Below are 20,054 nucleotides of genomic sequence, written 5' to 3'. Positions count from 1 at the left end.
GCTAGAGCGCCACTAATGTTACATTTCACCAGCGATATATGTTCTCTTCACAAAATAAGTCAAATATGTGTTTGTCTAAATTAGGTGATTTTATGGTTCCTTTTTTCATACCATATAGCCAGTAGCAGGAGTGCAGACAGAAATTCTGGACCCCTGGCAGTCCAGGGAATTGACCTTGGAATTGTCCTGGCTTTTCCCCTTTTTCCCCTTGCAGACTTTAACCAAGCAAAAACAACTGAAATACAGTGTTCCCTCGTTTATCGCGAAGGTATAGGTTCCCAAAATAGCCCGCAATAAGTGAAATATGCAAAGTAGCCAACTATATTTTTGTACAATTATTATATGTTTTAAGGCTGTAAAACCCGTCATCATACACTTTATACACTTTTCTCAAACAGGCATTAAACACTTTATCACATTTCTCTTTTGTTTAAACACTCAAAGTTCAAATTTAGTTTGAATTTTAATGATGAACTTACGAGATTGGACACAAGAAATGAAGTGATTACTAGCACTCCAGGTGCTGCCTTCTGCCTTCATTTAGCGCAGGGGTCACCAACGTTTTTTCTTGCGAGAGGTACTTTTAGAAAATGAAAATGGCCACGAGCTACTCATTTTTGTAGAAATGATTTTCATACCTTATTTCAACACAAACAAATCAAATATGCTTGTTTTACCAAAACATTCACAAAATGCTGGTATCCACAACTCACATTTTATGTTTCAGAATGCGTTTCTTTCTAGTGTCCTCACATTATTAACTGAAAACCTGAATGAAAAGCAGGCCTGCGGGCGCCTCATGTGGTCTTGGGGGGCTACCTGGTGCCCGCGGGCACTGTGTTGGTGACCCCTGATTTAGCATGTATGATCGCTAGCAGCTAGTGCTTGTACAACAGGAAACAGGCAGTCCTGCACGAAGGAGATTGACTGACTATGGTCTACAGCTAATCAAAATGCAGAACACAATGGGCGGGTTCTACCTTAACCAATCAGGACTGTTGTGGCTCTATATTTACTGAGACAAAACAGACATGTCTGGACGTGTCTTGAGTATACACCACCCTCTACTGGTAGCAGTAGTAAATACAATAAGAGACATATACAACAGAGCACCAGTAGATCACGCTAATACACCACAAGGATGCACAACACTATGTGTGTTCATAGGCTGTTAAAAAAAAGGGCAAAATTGCACTTAAAAAAATCTGCAAAAGCGCAAAGGTGAACCGCGATGTAGCGAGGGAACACTGTAGCTCAACACAGCTAATACAAACAGCCACTATTTTTTTCTATTGGAAGTCAGTACATTTTGAAAATGTAACTTGCAATGGGGGATGAATCATTTCTAGTGCAGGACAAACATGTGCACAGCTTTCCAATATCACAAAAGGTGATGATTCTGCCTCTGCTTCTGATGGTCACCATCATCACACATTTCCTCTTTTGGACTTGAACAGTCCAGTTGAGTCAATGCCCTGAGAATACAATGACCTGGGTGAATGAGAATATTCACAGGCAAAAAGAATATTACAATGGTACTGAAAAAATGGCTGTGCACACTGAACGTCTGTTTGTCTGTCTGAATATCTTGTTGATTGCACTTCTTTTTGATAAATAGTGACATTAGGGAACAGTTATACGACAAGCCGCACAGAAAATGGCTGGATGGATAACAGTCATTGTCGCAGTCTAGCGATTTCAGACGTTACTACTAGACGTCTTCCACATATATTTTCAACAACAACTGTAATGGTTGATTCAAATCTTTTCCAACGCATTCTCATTATTTACTGATTTCTTTCTTGTCATTTCCAGCTGCTTCAGGTGATCTGTTGCCATTTGCTTTAGTCTGGTGCTTGGTCATTTTCTCATGTGGGTCGATATGTATCTCTTCTGTGCACCACACAGCTTGTTAAACTGGTTTCCAAGGACATGACATACTAAGTGCTGGAAGGTGGACGCTCTTGGAGTTCAATTTAGAGTTGTTACTGACTGTGTACATGTTTGTCCTGAAAGCAGTACTGAAAGCATTTGCCAATGTATTATTATTATAGTACAGTCGTCCTTTGTTTATCGTTGTTAATTGGGTCCAGAACCTTCTGTGAAGTAGGATTCATTCAACGTGTCTTGCAATGTGTTTTCTGAATGCCTTCAGAACTGGTTCCAGAACTGGCCATGACAGTGAATTTCCGCAAGTAGGATTCTTTATTAATAAATGGAATATTTTGGCAGTTAGAGCATAAAAAACCTGTTTACAACCTTCTAAATACATTTTTTAATCATTATTAGAGCCCTCTAGATGTGAAATAACCCCTTATAGTCACTGTTACACTCCTATTACCCAATAACCCATAACCCATCACCCATAAGGGGTGTCCCGATCCGATATTGATATCGCACTTTTATCCAGCATGTAGAGGCCACGTGATCATAACAACAGCGTGTGCTTACTTGTTTGGCAAGGAATAGAAGAAGAGTTGGGTATCGACCATCGATGGGAACACTAACATCATGATTTTTTAAATTTCGATTCCTACTTTCGATGATTGACCAGCCCGCCGACCAGAAAAAATGGTCACCAACGAAGAAGAAGCGTCAGGAAGCGTTTGTGTTCATCCATTTCAACCGTCGACAGTGTGCAACAGCGCTTGAAAGTTGGCTGAAATCATATCATGCAAAGGAGGGTGCACCACTAACATGATTAAACACGTCCGCATTCACGGTGTTTTTGACGGGCTATGCCGGACTTCTTCCAACCAGTCAGGTAAGTAAAACAATAAATGACGTCGATCTTATGCCAACATTGAAGCAGCAAACAAATTACACTTTATACTACCAATACGGCGGCCAACTCAAATATCCAGCTAACGTAAGGCTGCGTAGTTTTTCAAACAACGTGACGTTAACTCTGGCATTAACCAGGAAGTTGACCAGAACCCGCGTTACTCCATTACTCCATGTTACTCCATTCACCGCACTTGTTTGATATTTTGCACATGGGTTGGTAGGAACTCAGTAACATTGTTAAGTTAGACTTTGTCTATTCTGCATCATAAGACACTCTCTAACACATAAACAACAGGATGTGTGTCATTGTTTTTTCATGAGCTTTTCAAAAATAAAAATGATTCGTCATATTTATTTACTGGCTAAAGAGTTCATATAATAACAAAAAAATCATGGACACATTCAGACATTTCATCCAAGAACTTTGGTTAGCGACCTCATTTAAACCATGCAAACTTTTATGACCCTACCTCTGAAAAGAATCAGAATCGAGAATCGTTAGGAACCGGAATCGATAACGGAAACGCAGACTTGAAACACGTGTATGTGAGAACAACCTTCAGCATATCAGTATGTTCAATCAAATTATGGAACGGATTGAGTAAAGAACTCCAACGAAGCGCTAAAATGAGCCATTTCAGGAAACAGGAACAAGCAGCTGATGATTACAAATACAAGAAAGAAGAATCCTGAAACCCTGTATGTACAATGTTATGTCTAATCACTACTGCACTTAATAGGTTATACTCCATTCTTAGGACTACTGAAGTATTACATTGTCTGTACTCACTCATCATCCAACTATGTTGTCAACTATTAACTTTTTCATCACTTATTATAATAGATTTATTATGAATGTTCTATAATTGATCTGTAGTGATTACAAACCTTAACTTTGACATTATTATACTGCCTTATCATTTTCTTGCGTTATTTCAAAACGGTTAAAGGGTACATGTTGAATACAGGAAGTGAACTAACAAATGTATGAGCAACTGATGTGAAACGGAGAGGGGGTCGGATTAAATAAGCTTTGTGTCAGCGAGATTAACCACCACCACCTTCCTGTTTTCATGTCAAGAATCAAGTTTTCAGTGAAGGCTGAAGTATCCTTAAATGTATTTATATGCATTTAGAATTGTTTTCTGCATGTAAATCTATAAAAAATGTGATTTGTGTTCACTTTTTTGGCTTTCTGGAACAGATTAATTGGATTTACATGATTTATTATGGGAAAATTTGATTGGGTTAGAGAACGTTTCAGTTTGAGTCGGAACTTATTGAAGAAAATAATGACGTTAACCAAGGTTCCACTTTGATGTTAGGATGGGTTAAGAAATGTGGAAGTAGTTGAGTGTCAAAAAATTGGGTGGAATAAAAATAAATACAATAATTTTGCTGCAGAATAACATGCAGTGCATACAGTATGTGTGAATCGTGAACCTTTAGTACACCCGCCCGTGATGGAGATGATAAAAGTGCAGCTGCTGTTCAGTGAATAGAATTATAGAGCTGATGTCAGTTCGCTCCTCTAATACTGTTCAATGTTCTTCTTCGGTGATGCGTAATGGAGGTCTGTGAGCTATAACCTCGACAGAGAATTGATTTGTCGGCAAGTAAGCACAGACACAGACAGTTTTTTCTGAGAAAGATCATTACTGTTTTCCCAGCTCAAGAAGAGCCTTGGTCATTTTGAACGAAAGCTCACACCAGATTGTTAAAGAGGGGTGAAAGGCCAAATATGTCTTTGTCAGACCAAGACCGCCATACCGGATAATGATCCACGCTGGAAGTATTCTCCATGTTTCCTCGCATAACATGCATGAGAACCCACGAAACACCGCCAGTGTGTCAGGCACGGTGAAAGATTTTATATTTCATAGGTCACAAAAACAATCCACCAAAACTCACAAAGTAGGGTTCCTTGTAAATTTCGGAAAAAATCCAACTTGCCACCAGTTTAATGCATTGTCACAAAACTTGGTGGAGTCATCTCTCACAACTGGATGGACAATAATGTCGCAAGAATCCATGATCACGTGCGTACATTTGCTGATTTGCGGCCAGTATTGTGTGATTAATGCACTGTGTGCGTCCAACTTTGTTCTTAACGTATTTTTAATCACAAAATGTCTGTGTTAGCATTCTATTAGCTTGCTAATACATGGAAACAAGAAGCGTAAGTGAGGTCCGTCGACATGCGTAAAAACAATTCTAAATGCATATAAATGATGAATGAAAGGGATAAATGAACATTTAGGGTTACTTTTACCTTCATTGAAGACGTGATTGTTGCCAAAGACACGGTGTGGCAGCGAGATCAACACCTTGGGGTTTTGCTATGAGTTATTTCTTGAATTCAATAGTGTTTTTCACCTTGTTTTACAAAATGCTGCCACTTGCAACTTTCTTTGGCTCCATTTTGGCTTATTTTGCAGTCGTGATCAAAAGAAAAGCAGACTCTTGAGGTGAGAAACACTACAGTATTGAATTCAGGAACTTAATCATAGCAAAACAGGAAGGTAGTGTCCGCGTTGATCTTGCTGCCACGTCAAATCTTTGGCAACAATCACGTCTTCAGTGAAGGTAAAGGTAAGCTTAAATGTTCATTTATCCCTTTCATCCATCATTTGTATGTATTTAGAATTACAATTGTTTTATGCATGTAAAACTATAATTGTAAAAGTAAAACGTGTTTTGCGTTAACATTGTTGGCTTTTCGGAACGGAAAAATTGATTTGGTCGGAGTGCGGACGGATTTATGACGCTAACTGAGGTTCCGCTGTGTTTATTTTTTTCTAAATAATTGCATTAGGACTGTCTTAGACTAAGGATTTTTATAGTCAATTCTAATTTGTTAGATTTTGTTCATAGTCAACTATTAGTTGAAATATTTTAATTAAACAAATCTCATTTATGACTTTTTCCAGCTCAAAGAATAAAGGCTAAAACACTCAGATACACAAATAAACATGACCGGTGTGGAACAATGTATGCTGAAAGCAGTTCACAAAGTGTAGAAGCACAGTCCTCTGCTTCTGGTCTTGCCAGTTTCTGTCGCTGTTTTTAGGCCCGAAGTGTGTGGCGTTGGCTAGCTAAATATATAAATACAGTATATAGTGTAATATATAAATGTACGGTGCTCCGCTGTTTAGCTATGTCTCTGTGAAAATGATGACGTTGCATTCCAAAAGGCTCTTACTGTGGGTGATGTGGAGTCCTCACGTGTCCATTTTATTCAGTAAAGATCACGCATTAACGAGGAAAATGCTCATTAATGAGAGTCTGTGCGTTGTCGGCTTGAGCTTAGCTTGTATTCCTCCGCGTCTTCCTCGCCTTTATTTACGTTCTCGACGGCGCTTCACAGCACTTTTGCCCAGCTGGGTGTGTAGACTCCGGTACTCTGGAGATTTCAGATACGTGTTGAAGATCGGTGATAAAAATGTGGGGGCAGCAAAATCCAGTTTGCAAAGGCTCTTGTTGAGTGTAAGATGTTAAACCTGACCTGATATGAGCAAAATAATAACTACACAACTGCAACTTTGCTGGGCGTCGCTGTGTGTACACAGTTGGGTAAGTAAAGGTCTTCGATTAAACACGCGTCATTTTAACGTAACACAAATGAAGCTCAATCAGATAAGTGTAAAAATAATTGAACTTCTGGAAACCCAAACAAAAAGTGGCACACTCAGCATAAACTGATGTACTTGTATCATTTTAAAGTACAGTTGTCCCTCACTACACCACAGTTCAAACATTGCACCCTCACTATATCGCTGCTTTTCATAAACGTTTTTTTTTTTTTTAACAATTACTGTTTTGTGGTGAACAGCCTATTTTATTAGTACAAAAAAAAATTATTTAATAAAATGGTATATATTCTTATGCATTTTCAGGCATAAAAATGGCTGTGCGACTTGTGTGCACCTTTAAGGAGCAGGGCCTGGGGAGTGTGACGTCAGCTAGCTAGAGTTGCCTAGGTTACGCTGGGTGTTAGCATGGTTAGCAGTGTGGAGAGTGTGAGCGGCCAACAGCAGGGCCTGTGTTAATAATGTTAAAAAAACGCATTTAGAAGGTGGTAAACAGGTTTTATGCTCTACCAAAATATTCCGCTTATAAATAAGGAATCCTACTATGCAGAAATTGAATTATCACGGTTGGGTCTGGAACCAATTAAGTGATACCCCAGGTTGTTGATGTGTTAGCATGGTTCACAGCGTGGAGAGTGCAAGTGACTGGCACGAGTTGTGGCCGACAGCAGCTCCTGTGTGAATGTTAACTGCATATGTGTTCTCTGCTTGTTAATAAAGCCACTGACGTGCATCGTGAGTCTCACCTTAGCCACAAGCAGTACCTTACACTGGTCACTAGGTGTCCACATCACATTGATGAGACAACAGCCGCCGCCGGAAGCACGCTGTCACTGCTAATGTGTGAGTCTATGTTATGTCTTATTTATGTTTAAGATGTTATATTTTCTATTATTATGCCTTCTATATTGGAATGTAAAGGTGACTATAGGGGTGTTATATCATGTCTAGATGGCTCTAATAATGTTTGTTTAGAAGGTTGTAAACAGGCTTTCTATGTTATAACCAAAATATTCAATTTATGAATAAGGACTCCTATTTCATGGAAAATCACTGATCGCCGTGATAAATGAAGTATTACGCTCAAGTAACTTTGCAATACCGTTGCCAAACGACAGGCTGCTGATCATGCATGTAACAATATTACCATGATTGTATTAGAAATATCTTCAGTAACTGCTCACTTTTGTAACGTGTTTCTCCCAACAATGTTAGTCACAATGTACCGGGGGGGTGCCGGGATACACATGTGATACTTCCATGACTATTCTACAGCATCATTTTTCAGTCATTTTTCTTCTGCCTTCACTGCTACTCTTGTGTGAGTAGCGTGTGACCTTTCAAAACAGCAAAAGACACGGAGTAGAGATTTTAGATGCTTTTGTAAAAGTTGAAAATGCACTATAAAGTAATATCTGTTACGCTCCGTGTCTCACTTCTTTCTGCCTTTCATTTTCTATTGGTTAATGACATCCCCTGCTTGTGTTTGTCTTTCCTGTCCACAGAGCCCCTTATTTCCATTGCAGCGCAACGGCAATTGGTCACGCTTTCTAGCGGAGCGGTTCCCGCCAAAAGACGCCAAATTGTACTTTACAAATTGTACTGCGAAAGCTATTTCGCTGTCAAGTATTTGATTCCATGCTTTTTGTAGTTGTTACGGGGCGTCTCACAAGATCTCGTGTCATAAGATCTCGCGAGATTAAAATGTGAAAAGATTTGTCGTTCAGAAAAAGGCCTGGGACGATAATAAATAAATTCATTCATTAGACAAGAAGAGAGTTCACTCTGTGCATTGGTTTCAGCACCTTGGCACGTTTGTTCCATAGAACAACAGCATGAATGGAGTGAGCCCTTTTGCCAGGCATACAGCCTCTTTGTCTCGGTGGGTGAAGGCGGGGCCACCAGCATACACACAGAGTGCAGAAATTAAATGAGTAGATTGCAATATATTGTTATAATATAATATAACACATAAGCGGAGGAAAATGGAATGGAATATATTGTCATATATTTTTTCTAATTTTTCATTGTTCTTTTCTTAAAAGTAATGTTAAAATCTCGACTTGTCTCATTCCCGTAGACCCAATCGGGTGTACCGCCTCGCCTCGTGAACCGAGTGTCTCGTGACACCCCTACTAGTTACCCTTCTTTATGAAGGACACATTCTTTCTTCCTGCTCGCCTTGTTGCTTCGTCTCAGCCGTCATTTTCATGTAGCTGTTACTTTTTTTTCCTGGTCTGGTTCAGCTTTTCTCCCATGGCTTCCCCTTTTTTTAAGCTGTTGATTTTTGTCAGTCATTCTGGATTTAGCCTTTTTGTGTTGTACTTTGTATTTTGTCTCTTGTGAGCAGTGGAATAAATACTACCTTTAGTCAACGTCTGCTCCTCTTCTCTGCATCCAAACAATACAAAATCCTTACTGTACAACTTCATTTTTAAATGAAAATGACAAATGTTATTAATTTTAAATTAAATTGAATTAAATTAATTAATGTAGTTGAATACGACCTATTATTAGTCAAAACGATACATGGTGAAGTAAATTGTACGTATGTTTTGCCGAAATGAAGCATTTTCAAGCATAAAAATGGATAAAGAAACAAAAATAAATATACAGGGCATTCAGAAGACGCATGCAAAGACACTGTGAATGATATTTACTATTCTCCACTGATCACTGCGTGTCAGTAACGTCGGGTGAGACACACAAGCACCACTTGATCGCCAGAACTACAGGCTTTTATTGCAGGTTGAAATGATCTCACAACAGGCAGAATAATCCCTCGTAAAAATCCCTAATAAAAACACGCGCTGCTGTTGCAGCTGTAACCCACACCAAGCTAAAACTCAACTCTGAACCCCCGACGTGGATCCCTGTCCGCCCGCCACTCAACTCTCCAAATCAACACATATATAGCAACACACACGAGCATGAGTCCTATTTGTTGGTTTTCTGTTCTTATGTTTACTATATTGGGTGATAGGAGTGTAAAAGTGATTATAAACCCTCCCATTTAGACGGTGGTAAGCAGGTGTTCTCGGCTTTAACGACCAAAATATTCCATTTATAAATAAGGAATCCTACTTTGCAGAAATTCATTTATCACGGTTGGGTCTGGAACCAATTAAGTGTGATGAAGGGGGGATTATTGTACACATCAGGGGTCTTCAACTGAAATTGAGTGAGGTCCGTTTATGCAAGAGAGGAATTTCAATATTAGTGCACACCTGCCAACATGTACGAATTTGTCATACTCGGCAAGCAGTTTGACTCTTGAATACGCTTGTATGCTTCACTGCTCTCCATTTTGTTGCATTTTGCTGGTTTCAGTTTTGTGTTCAGTCTTTACAGTACAGATAAATAAATAGACATTACCAGTTTCTCAATAGTATTTCAGGTCGGGGGTGCGTGAAAATATTTCTGTCCCCTCAGTGGGGGCATGACAGAAAATAATTGAGAACCACTGCCCTACAACACACTTATTTTGGCACCTAAATTGCATTTAAAACAAAACAGGACCAAATTTCACATAAATAACAGGGTTTCTCTAAGGTTTTTGTTGAAGCTGTGGTGGTGGGCTGCGTGGAAGGTGGACGGCCACCGCTGTGTCGTGCCGCTGCTGTGTTGCTGTGGCAGGATTTTATTTTGAAATACTTTCTGTAAAAATGTCAACATTAGGGTTGTTTCCACAGGCTTGAAAAACAAATGCATTAATTAACTTGAAATGACTTTCTCTCAGCCTTTTCTTCCACTCCTTATCTGTCAAGCGGCAACAGGGCAGACAGGTGATGGCGGTGCATGTTTTTCAAAATAAAGTGTAGTGAAACGTTTTTATGATATTTGATATATATTTTATTTCAAATTAATTGTGGTCAATATGTAAATAATAGGCTATACATGTATCTGGGATAGGCTCCAGCATACCCCCGCGACCCTGATAAGGAGAAGTGGCATAGAAAATGGATGGATGGATGGACGGATGGATGGATGGATGGACGGATGGATGGATGGATGGATGGATGGATGGATGGACGGATGGATGGATGGACGGATGGATGGATGTATGGATGGACGGATGGATGGACGGATGGATGGATGTATGGATGGATGGATGGACGGATGGATGGATGGACGGATGGATGGATGTATGGATGGACGGATGGATGGATGTATGGATGGACGGATGGATGGATGTATGGATGGATGGATGGACGGACGGATGGATGGATGGACGGATGGATGGATGGATGGACGGATGGATGGATGGACGGATGGATGGATGGATGAATGGACGTACCTATATAGCACAGGGGTGCTGGCACTTTTTCAGTCTGTGGGCTACTTTGTCCGAAAGATCTACCTCCCACTATAAACAGAGAATGTATATATGTGTTTTATATGTGTTTTTTATTTATAAATATGAGTATTTCTGTACATTGCACAGCTATATCAGGGGTGCACACAATCAAAACGATCTACCTCTTACTATAAAACATATAGCGTATATAAAATCCAACCGGTAAACTTGGATACATGTAAAAAATTCTAATAGTAATACTAATAGTATTTCACATTCACAGGTTCAAAGTTTATAGGTCATCAAAATAGTTGATATCGTTCAGTAATTCACAACTCAAACCACTACGGCAACAAAGGTAATTCCTTAATAGTTGTGTACATAAAGTGAGTAATATGTCAGTGTATTACGTATTATGTCCAGTTAGCATTTGCTACACAACATTAGATAGTGGATATCCATCCATCCATTTTCTATACCGCTTCATCCTCATTAGGGTCGCGGGGGCATGCTGGAGCCTATCCCAGCTGACTTCGGGTGACAGGCGGGGTACACCCTGGACTGGTTGCCAGCCAATCGCAGAGATAGTGTATATGAGAAATTAAAAGGATTATGCAAAAGACGATGCAGTCGTAGTCAAGGCAACATAAAAGCTTCCAGCAATGGACGCATTTTCCAATTCATCGTGAAATAGTCGTTTAACAAACGAACTTGGGGAAAACACATTTCTATAGTAGTCGAGTTCATGACGGGAAGCCATGAAACAATTGACTTTTTTTTTTTATATAAGGAGCCGCTACAAGTGAACGCATAACTTTTGTTGTAGATATAGACATCATAGAGCTGAGTTAGTCCATCCATAAGCGGAATAATAAAGATGAAAGTTGCATTATCCGTGTGGGCCTGCCGCCATCTGTTCTCCTCTTCTTTTATTATGCCACCGCTGACACAAGAGTGAATCGGGAGGGTGCTTAATGTCAGCTGACTGATATCACATGACATCCATGAAGTGATAGTAATTATGCAGGTGACACGCGACGAACACTACCTTTGTGATTTTCGTAATGGGCACCCCTGATACAGCATGTATGTCCATCCATACACTCTATTACTTGTTTTCACGTAAAAAAAAAAAACAAAAAAACATCATTTCCAAGGTGTGGTGGCATTTATGGAGCCATGACCCCGTCACGATCCATTACATGTAGCGGAAGCCCTGAATAATACAAAGTTTGACTGTACAAACAATGAATGAACACGAGAGGCTTATTTTTAAGTTAAATAAAACTGCGCTGGTTGAAAAAGTAATATTAAATCATAACAATTGAGTGCCTCTTTAACAGAAAAGCTGCAACAGTACATTCTCTTCAAGTTTCACATTTTCTTGTTACTTTTGTAGCTGACATTGGAATTGACCTGAGTTTGTCACACGATTCCTCTTTTTCTTCACTTTTGAGTGAGATCTCTGCAGCAGAAGCACTCCACAACGCTCACGTCAACAACATCCGTTTGCACGTTGCAGTTTCAGAGGATAAGACATGCCAAACACGGCGGTCTGGCACGGGATTGTGGAAGAACGAACGCAAGTCATGGTTCTCATTCGAAGATTAAGCGTCACAGGGAATGGATGGATGGATGGTTCGCTCGGCAAGTAAACAAACAATTTCATTGGCTCATTTTGAGTGATGTCACCGCATTTGCGGTCACGTTAACCGTAACAACCGAAGTAATTACGCCCACAAACGGCCGCTGCGATCGCTCCGTGAACATGATAATATGTTATTATATTTCCCATTCACTTGAATTGGTCACAGGTCCGTAAACGGCCATCTTGGGGTCCGCAAATTTGGTGACGGCTGGTACGCATAAAAAGCCATGATTATATTTGACATATTTTTAAAAGAGATCCAATTGCCTTGTCACAAACTTAGATTTGAATGAGTTGAACGTTTTGGAAGCGAACAGCACAAAAACCCTTGCTCACATTGTTTGTATTTCGTGCACAGACAGGAACAATCTCACGCTGCTGTCTGTCAAAACCAGCCGTCAGGGTTGGCTGCACGGATCTACATTGGCATGCAGCTTTCAGCAGAGCTCCAGACACAAATGTCAGCCATGGTGATGACAGCACAAAAAAACGGAATTAAAGAACGGAGAGAATGCTGCTGACAGCCGGAGCAATATGCTGAAACAGTGAGGTAGATGTAATATAGCTCGCCTTTCACTCTGCAACAGCAATGGAAGTGTGAAAACGTGAGATGACGAACATGAAAGGCATTTATTCATTTAAAAAATACCTAATAACGTTGTCCCTCATCAAATATTTAGATAAATTATCAGGTAGATATGAAAAGAAATGCTGTTTATTTTCAAAATGCACATACTATGAAATAAAATACAAATAATGTCATTCATAGTGCAGGTGGACTTGCAGCATGCGGCCTTAGCCGGAATGACCAGCATAATCATTTAGACAGATGCTATCTTCATTGCCGTTCTTCACGGTCAAACCTTGGTTAGCGTCATGAATCCGTTCCAGAAAGACCATACGTACTCTAATCCAATTAATTTTTCCCATAAGAAATCCAGCGGATCTGTTACAGGAAGCCAAACATGTCAACACAAAACACGTTTTGATATTTTTACAACAATAGTTTTTAGAGATGCACGATATATTTTTTCAAACCGATATCGATAACTTTCTGCTTCTGATACCGCTAACTTTTCTATATCTACTTAAACATTTTTTTTTATTTAACTGTAGATTGTGCACGAGGTAAAAAGGACTGGAATAAATTAGGATTTGACCAATGTGGCATTACTTCTACCACATCGCTACTCTCAGGACAACCAGAGTAAAGAGTGGAGGGAGACAACTGCTGTGGCCCAGAAAAGTGCACTATATTCGGACACATGGTCAGAGCAGCTGGGGTGCCGCTACGGAGGTCAGGAAAAAACGGAGTATAGAGCAGAAGGTGGGCTGATAAGGCTTTTTTGTGTGCTCAAGGGGTTGACTTCCCCTCATTACACAGCGTTTTGTACAATTACCACACAAAATGTCTTCGTTGGAAAGTGAATGTTTATTTACAAATGAGCTCAGGGGAAATTACAACAGACTGTTAATGTCACAGGCAACAGGAAAAGGGGCGCTTGATTTGCTCACCCACACAGTACGAGTAATCTCGCCTCGTTGGAGCTTTTTTAAAAAATGATGGATTATCAGAGCTATTTTTAATGTTATCTAATTTATTGGTATGACCAATAAATAAAGTATTGGTACAGGCATATAATTCTCTCATATCAGCTCAATCATTATCAGTCCCATAGTTATCGTGCACCCCTAAGTATTTTTTTAATGATCTGAAAAGCATTTGCAGTTACCTTTTCTTTGAAAGTGACGTACCCTAACCTCGGGCCCGACGCCGGATACCGGAACTACTTAACCAGCCTTCAAAGTAAGAGCCCAGAGGCGCTTAACTTAAACATGTTCAAATTGTATTCTGCAACAAATGAAGCTAAACATTTTGTGAATTAAAACAAGCCAGCAATTTATGAATGACGCAAATTAATAAAAATGCTTTTGGCTGAAAACCATTTTGTTCGGCGCAAGCTGTTATAGTTTGGAAAAATAGCGAAAGTCGGCTCGCCTTCAAAGTAAGAGTCTTCGGGTTCAACCTAATAATGGTGCCAAGATGATCATATGTACAACAGCGATTCCGACACATGAGCAATACAAATACAATCTTGTGAAGCCGATGTGCAATTATGCCATCAAAGTAGTTGTTCTTAAACATGACTAAGATAGAATCTGCAAGCCCAACACGGTTCAATAAAATAGTCTCCTTTCAAATCCAGGCAGTTAAAAGCATGTTTTTCTGTCTCTCAAATATAAATAATTTGTCATGTGCTGAAAAGCTGCGATGTACAGTCAAGTGTGAAGTACTGCAGAACCCAGACATCAGCAATGCACGCAAGGAGACATGACGGTATGGCATCGTGAAGGCAGCGTTAGCCGCCAGCTCCATCTTGAGCGTCAACCACCTGTTAAAAAGTTGGCGGTGGTGCTCAGGTGCGTTAACTTTAACGTCAAGTTAACAGCCGGTTAAAGTTAACAGAGTTTTGGACAGCGAGATAACGGTGCCGTGAAAGTTAACGGTCGGTGAGGTCTACTTAACCAGTGGGGAAATAAAAAAACGACTTTTGAACAACCGGGCGCTGGTGAGCATGGATATATAATCCTCCCTCTTGGCAATTAAATTCATTTACTCATTCAGCAGAGCATAAAAATGATTTAATGGTTTTGACCTGCTGCTCTCCAGCTGGTGCTGCTGCTGTAAAAAAACAAAAAAAAAACACTGGCTTCTCCTCTCTATGGAAGGATGGCAGTGACAAGCACCGTCCATCTCACGTACACCCTCAGGATGAAGTGAGTACCACAGGTACCTCCACCTATGACATTTTTATCAATTTGATTTGTAGGATTATCAAGAATAATGATGTCACCAAGAGATTATATGACCCAAATCAGTGTATTCACTGAGTGCAGTCTGATGGTAGGTAGGGCTTGCACTCTATGCTGACAAGAAACACTTTCTGCAGCTTCTTCTTGGGTTCCTGCCCTTTATTTGATCAGGAAATGTGCAAATTCAGCCATTTTTACTTAAGAAAATATTGAAATTGTACTGTATGCAGCGGAATGCTGCAGCTGCCTAGAGGGTGCCAATATTCTAACACACTACAAGCATAATATCCCGATTCTTTCTGTAGCAATTTAGCGTAACGTTAGTTATTATTGAATGCATTGCCTATCATAACCACATAATGACTCCAAACTGTCAGTCGTTTCCCTAAGACTGCTTGTGTGTATGTGTGCACACTATGGACATGTACGTGTATATAGTCATCCCTCGTTTATCGCTGTTAATTGGTTCCAGGCCCGACTGTGACGAGTGAATATTATAATATTAATAAATGGAATACTTTGGTAGTTAGAGCACAGAAAAACAGTTTATGACCTTCTAAATACGCTTTTCAACATTATTAGAGCCCTCTAGACATGACATAACACCCCTATAATCACCTTTACACTCCTATCACCTAATGTAGTAAACATGATAAGCAATAATAAGACATAATAACTCACACGTTAGCATTGGGCCGCACGGTGGCCCGGTGGTTAGCATGTTAAGTGTTAATGTTCATATTTGTGTGGTGCACGTCTCTGACAAACAAACTCCAAGCTCGTACTGGTGGGATGGTGGGTCTATTTTCATTGTGTGCTTTTAATTTGATGTTGTTCCTGCACAATACATAATAGATAAGATAGATTAGATTGCTATAATGTACGTACGTTTTGCTGATGTGTTGAAAATCTTTCCCGGCGACTACCTTGTCCGTCGCTAATGCTAATTAGCTAATGCTATTTCATCCATTCTCGTCTCTAGTCATGCTAAGCTATGGAGCATGCACAACAATCGTTTCACCAGCAGCCCAGGCTCTCACTTTAAGAGACTCAACGTCAACCGGCTGCTAGTCTTGCGATACCCGGTGCTTATCGATCCAGGAGGCTGCTACCGATGCCTTGTCAAATCAGATATTCGCTCGCATCAGTTTATTGTTCACAACCCTACTAGGCAGGAGTTATTTTTGGGTTTTAAAAACAGTCCCTTTTAGTCCCGATTATCTCGGTAGGCAGAATTTTTGATGAAACGGCTGTGTACATTCAGTGTGCCTGGACGTTACGTATTAAGTGATGACATGCGATGCCTAGCAAATAGACCATGAAATGCTTTGAGGCTGTGTTCACTGTGAGAAGTGTACACACGGTTTGAAATGATAATGTGCACTAAGTGTCCTCCTTCCACCTGAGCCCAGAGCTGCTGAATCTATTGCCGAGCACTCGTCTTCAAAGTGGGCCACGCTATATGAAACCACCGCCACCAGCGCAGCCATTCAACTAAATGACTCTTGTTACTGGGGGAGATGAATCAAGGCGAAACCTTAACTACTGGATTGCGCTGGCCTCATCCTGCGTCTGCTGCAGAGAGCAAGTGCTTTTCACCTTCCCGGTGGACCGACACACCTCACATATACCGCCTGTGCCTGACATCTGTTTGATGATCATAAAAGTGTTGTATCGGAGGGGCGGGGGGATTTAAACAGATGCTGTTGGGAAGCAGTGTGAGTGAGAGAAAGAGTAGGGCTCTTTAAGTGTCGCTAGTGCGACTTGGTAGGACTCCAGAAGCTGGGGGCTACATCTGATATTCATGGGCTTTGTGTTACAGGCCCGGCAGTACAACTTAAGGGGTTCTTTGAAAATAGAGCACAGGCTCAAAGTGGCGACGAGATGAGAAGAAGCATCCGCAGCCACAAATGACTCTAGTCATCGGAGTTAATGTACTGCACTTGCCAGAAAAAGCCCACCTATGGTGCACAAACATGTTCATTCACGACATGGTGATACTCTGCTCTACTAGGAAGGAGCCTCTGCTCACATTTACATTCATTACACAGAATGAAATATTTAAAGTCCTTATTTCTGGCAATTTTGATTGATATAGCTTAGGAAAGACCAATAATATCGGCTGATTGAAGCAGTTTTCGGTACCTTTGGCAGTGTGGGAAGGTGCCAAGTCCTGCTGGAAAATTAAATCAGCATCTCCATAAAGCCTGTCAGCAGACGAGAGCACGATATTTGATATTTTCTGTGTTGACAGAAAACACCAGCATCGCTGCCTATGGACTATGGAAAACTGTGGTTTTTCTATGTTTCAGTTTCCGTGGGGCCTTTTGGAGCCATTTAACGAGATACCACTGTACAGTGGAACATCGGTTAGCGGCATGCCACAAATTTGCCTCGATTTGCGGGCATTCTGCAGTTAGCGAGTGTTTTCTTGTGTTATTACTATACTGCAGGAGCCCAACTGTATTTTTAATACATTGTTTTCATCAGAAAACATTCTTCCTTTTTAGCTAGCGAACAAAATGGCAACCAGACCCTGACGTCGCTGCGTTACTTTGCCTGTCTATGATGTCATCAGCGGTTGACTCTCAAAAATGTTAACACATAACACATTTTTATAGTTTTATAATTGTAGTTTTACATACATAAAATAATTGTAAATCCATATAAATGACGAACGAAAAGGATACATGACCATTTAAGTTTACTTTTACCTTCTTTTTTTTGTCCTGTCCAGCCAGTGGGGCAGATAGTATTGTTGATCTAAATGCTTTTACATGCGAAACAGATTTGCTCTGCCAGGGAAAAGTGGAACATATTCTTCCCTTATTATATGGATTTTTATTTGACTTTATTTGATGTTTTGCTGTTTTGCAAATTTGGACCGAAGCAGGAGGGGATAGAAAAGAAGAGTGAATAAAACAGAAGACGGAGTGCGGGGACAAGAGTTTACTTTTTTAAAGACACAAAGTGGCAGCGAGACACCACATGGACACCACCTTCCTGTTTTGCCATGAGTTATTTCTTGAATTCAATAGTGTTTCTCACCTTTTTATCAAAATGCTGCCACTTGCGACTCCTTTGGATCCATTTTGAGGTATACTTGTAGTATTGAGGTGAGAAAGACTACTGAATTCAAGAAACAACTCATGTCAAAACAGGAAGGTGACGGTGGTTGATCGTGTCTTTGGGGACGGTCACATTAAGAATCACACCTTCCATGAAGGTAAAAGTAAGCTTGAATGTTCATTTATCCCTTTCATTCATCAAATATAAGCATTTATATTGTTTTACGCATGTAAAAGTAGAATTGTAAAACTATGAAAATGTGTTTTGCGTTAACATTTTTGGCTTTCTGGAACGGATTCATTGAATGTACATTATTTCTTATGGGAAAGATAGGTTCGGTTAACATCTGTTTTGGATAAAGTCGGACCTCCAGGTACGAATTAATGATGCTAACCAAGGTTCCACAGCACAGTCGTCCCTCGCTGCATCACGGTTCGAACATCGCGTTTCTTTTCTTTTTTTTTTTTTTTTTTTTTTTACAAATTAATTAATAAATTATCGTTGTTTCGGGGTTGAATATGACCTATTAATAGTGAAAAAAAAATGCATATTTGAGCAAATTCTTCTTGGCCTAAAATTAAACATTTTCAAGCATAAAAATGGCTAAAAGAACGAACTGAATGAGCTAAAATGCAAATACAAGGCAGAAGGAGCATTTTAAAAGTGAATGTAGTAGTCTACATTGGCCACTAGATGTCGGTGCTCGGTGAGACAAGGGCCAGACGTGATCGTCAGAAAAGGCATTTATTGCACCTTTACTCTGAACCTCCGACATCACTTCCTGTCCTCCACACATCTGTCCGGCTTGCACTAAGGTCCCCAGGGAACACATTTTCTGTGACACACAAAAGCAGGAGTTGTTTTTAACGTCTTAAATGGTTTATTTACTCTTATTATGTCTACTATATTGGGGAATACGAGTGTGAAGCCATGTAAAGCCTCCATTACAATACATTGATGAGACAATAGCCACCGCAGGAAGTACACTGTCCAGAAAAAAACAATAAGGACCTGCGAACATGTGAGTCTATGTTATCTTATTTATGTCTTATTTTCTCTGATTATGTCTACTATATTGGATAATACAAACATAAAGATGACTGTAGGGGTGTTATTTCATGTTTAGCGGGCTCTAATAATGGGCCATACAGTGGCCTAGTGGTTAGCGTGTTGGCCACACGGTCAGGAGATCGGGAAGATCTGGGTTTAAATCTCCATTTGGACCATTTGGGCATTTCTGTGTGGAGTTTGCATGTTCTTCCCGTGCGTACGTGTGTTTTCTCCGGGTACTCCGGTTTCCTCCCACATTCAAAAAACATGAATTGGAGACTCTAAAATTGTCAATAGGTATGAATGTGAGTGTGAATGGTTGTTTCTCTACATGTGCCCTGTGATTGGCTGGCGACCAGTCCAGGGTGTACCCCGCCAGCTGGGATAGGCTCCAGCATACCCCCGTGAACCTATTGAAGACAAGCGGCATAGAAAATAGATGGAGGGTTCTAATAATGTTCAAAACCGTATTTACAGGATTGTAAACCAAATTTTCTGCTCTAACTATGAACATATTCAATTAATTAATACTAAATCCTGCTTTGTGGAAATTCAGTTATCGCGGTCGATTCTAGAACCATTTAAACGAGGGACGACTGCACTCGGTCTCACCTCTAAGCAAGCAACAGAATTAGGGAGCTAAGAAATAACAAGATGGGTTGTGGGTCAGTCTCCTGAAAGGGGTACTTAGCCAATTTGCATATTAAAATAAAGTATCACTTATATCATCCATATCTATCACTATACAGCCTTTAAACTTACCTCAAATTGTCACAAATGGGGACGTATCTTGCATGTA

At 40.1% G+C, this 20,054-nt stretch overlaps 1 protein-coding gene across 3 annotated transcripts in view; it reads right to left on the bottom strand.

The window, feature by feature from the left end:
- gabbr1b (gamma-aminobutyric acid (GABA) B receptor, 1b) overlaps positions 1-20,054 on the bottom strand; it is a 250,353-nt gene that overhangs the window by 124,403 nt on the left and 105,896 nt on the right. The window lies entirely within an intron of this gene.

The sequence above is a fragment of the Dunckerocampus dactyliophorus genome, chromosome 20 (genome assembly GCF_027744805.1).
Source record: "Dunckerocampus dactyliophorus isolate RoL2022-P2 chromosome 20, RoL_Ddac_1.1, whole genome shotgun sequence".
Classification (NCBI taxonomy): Eukaryota; Metazoa; Chordata; class Actinopteri; order Syngnathiformes; family Syngnathidae; genus Dunckerocampus; species Dunckerocampus dactyliophorus.
Note: the sequence above shows the minus strand (reverse complement) of the source record. Positions and strands in the feature narration are given on the sequence as shown.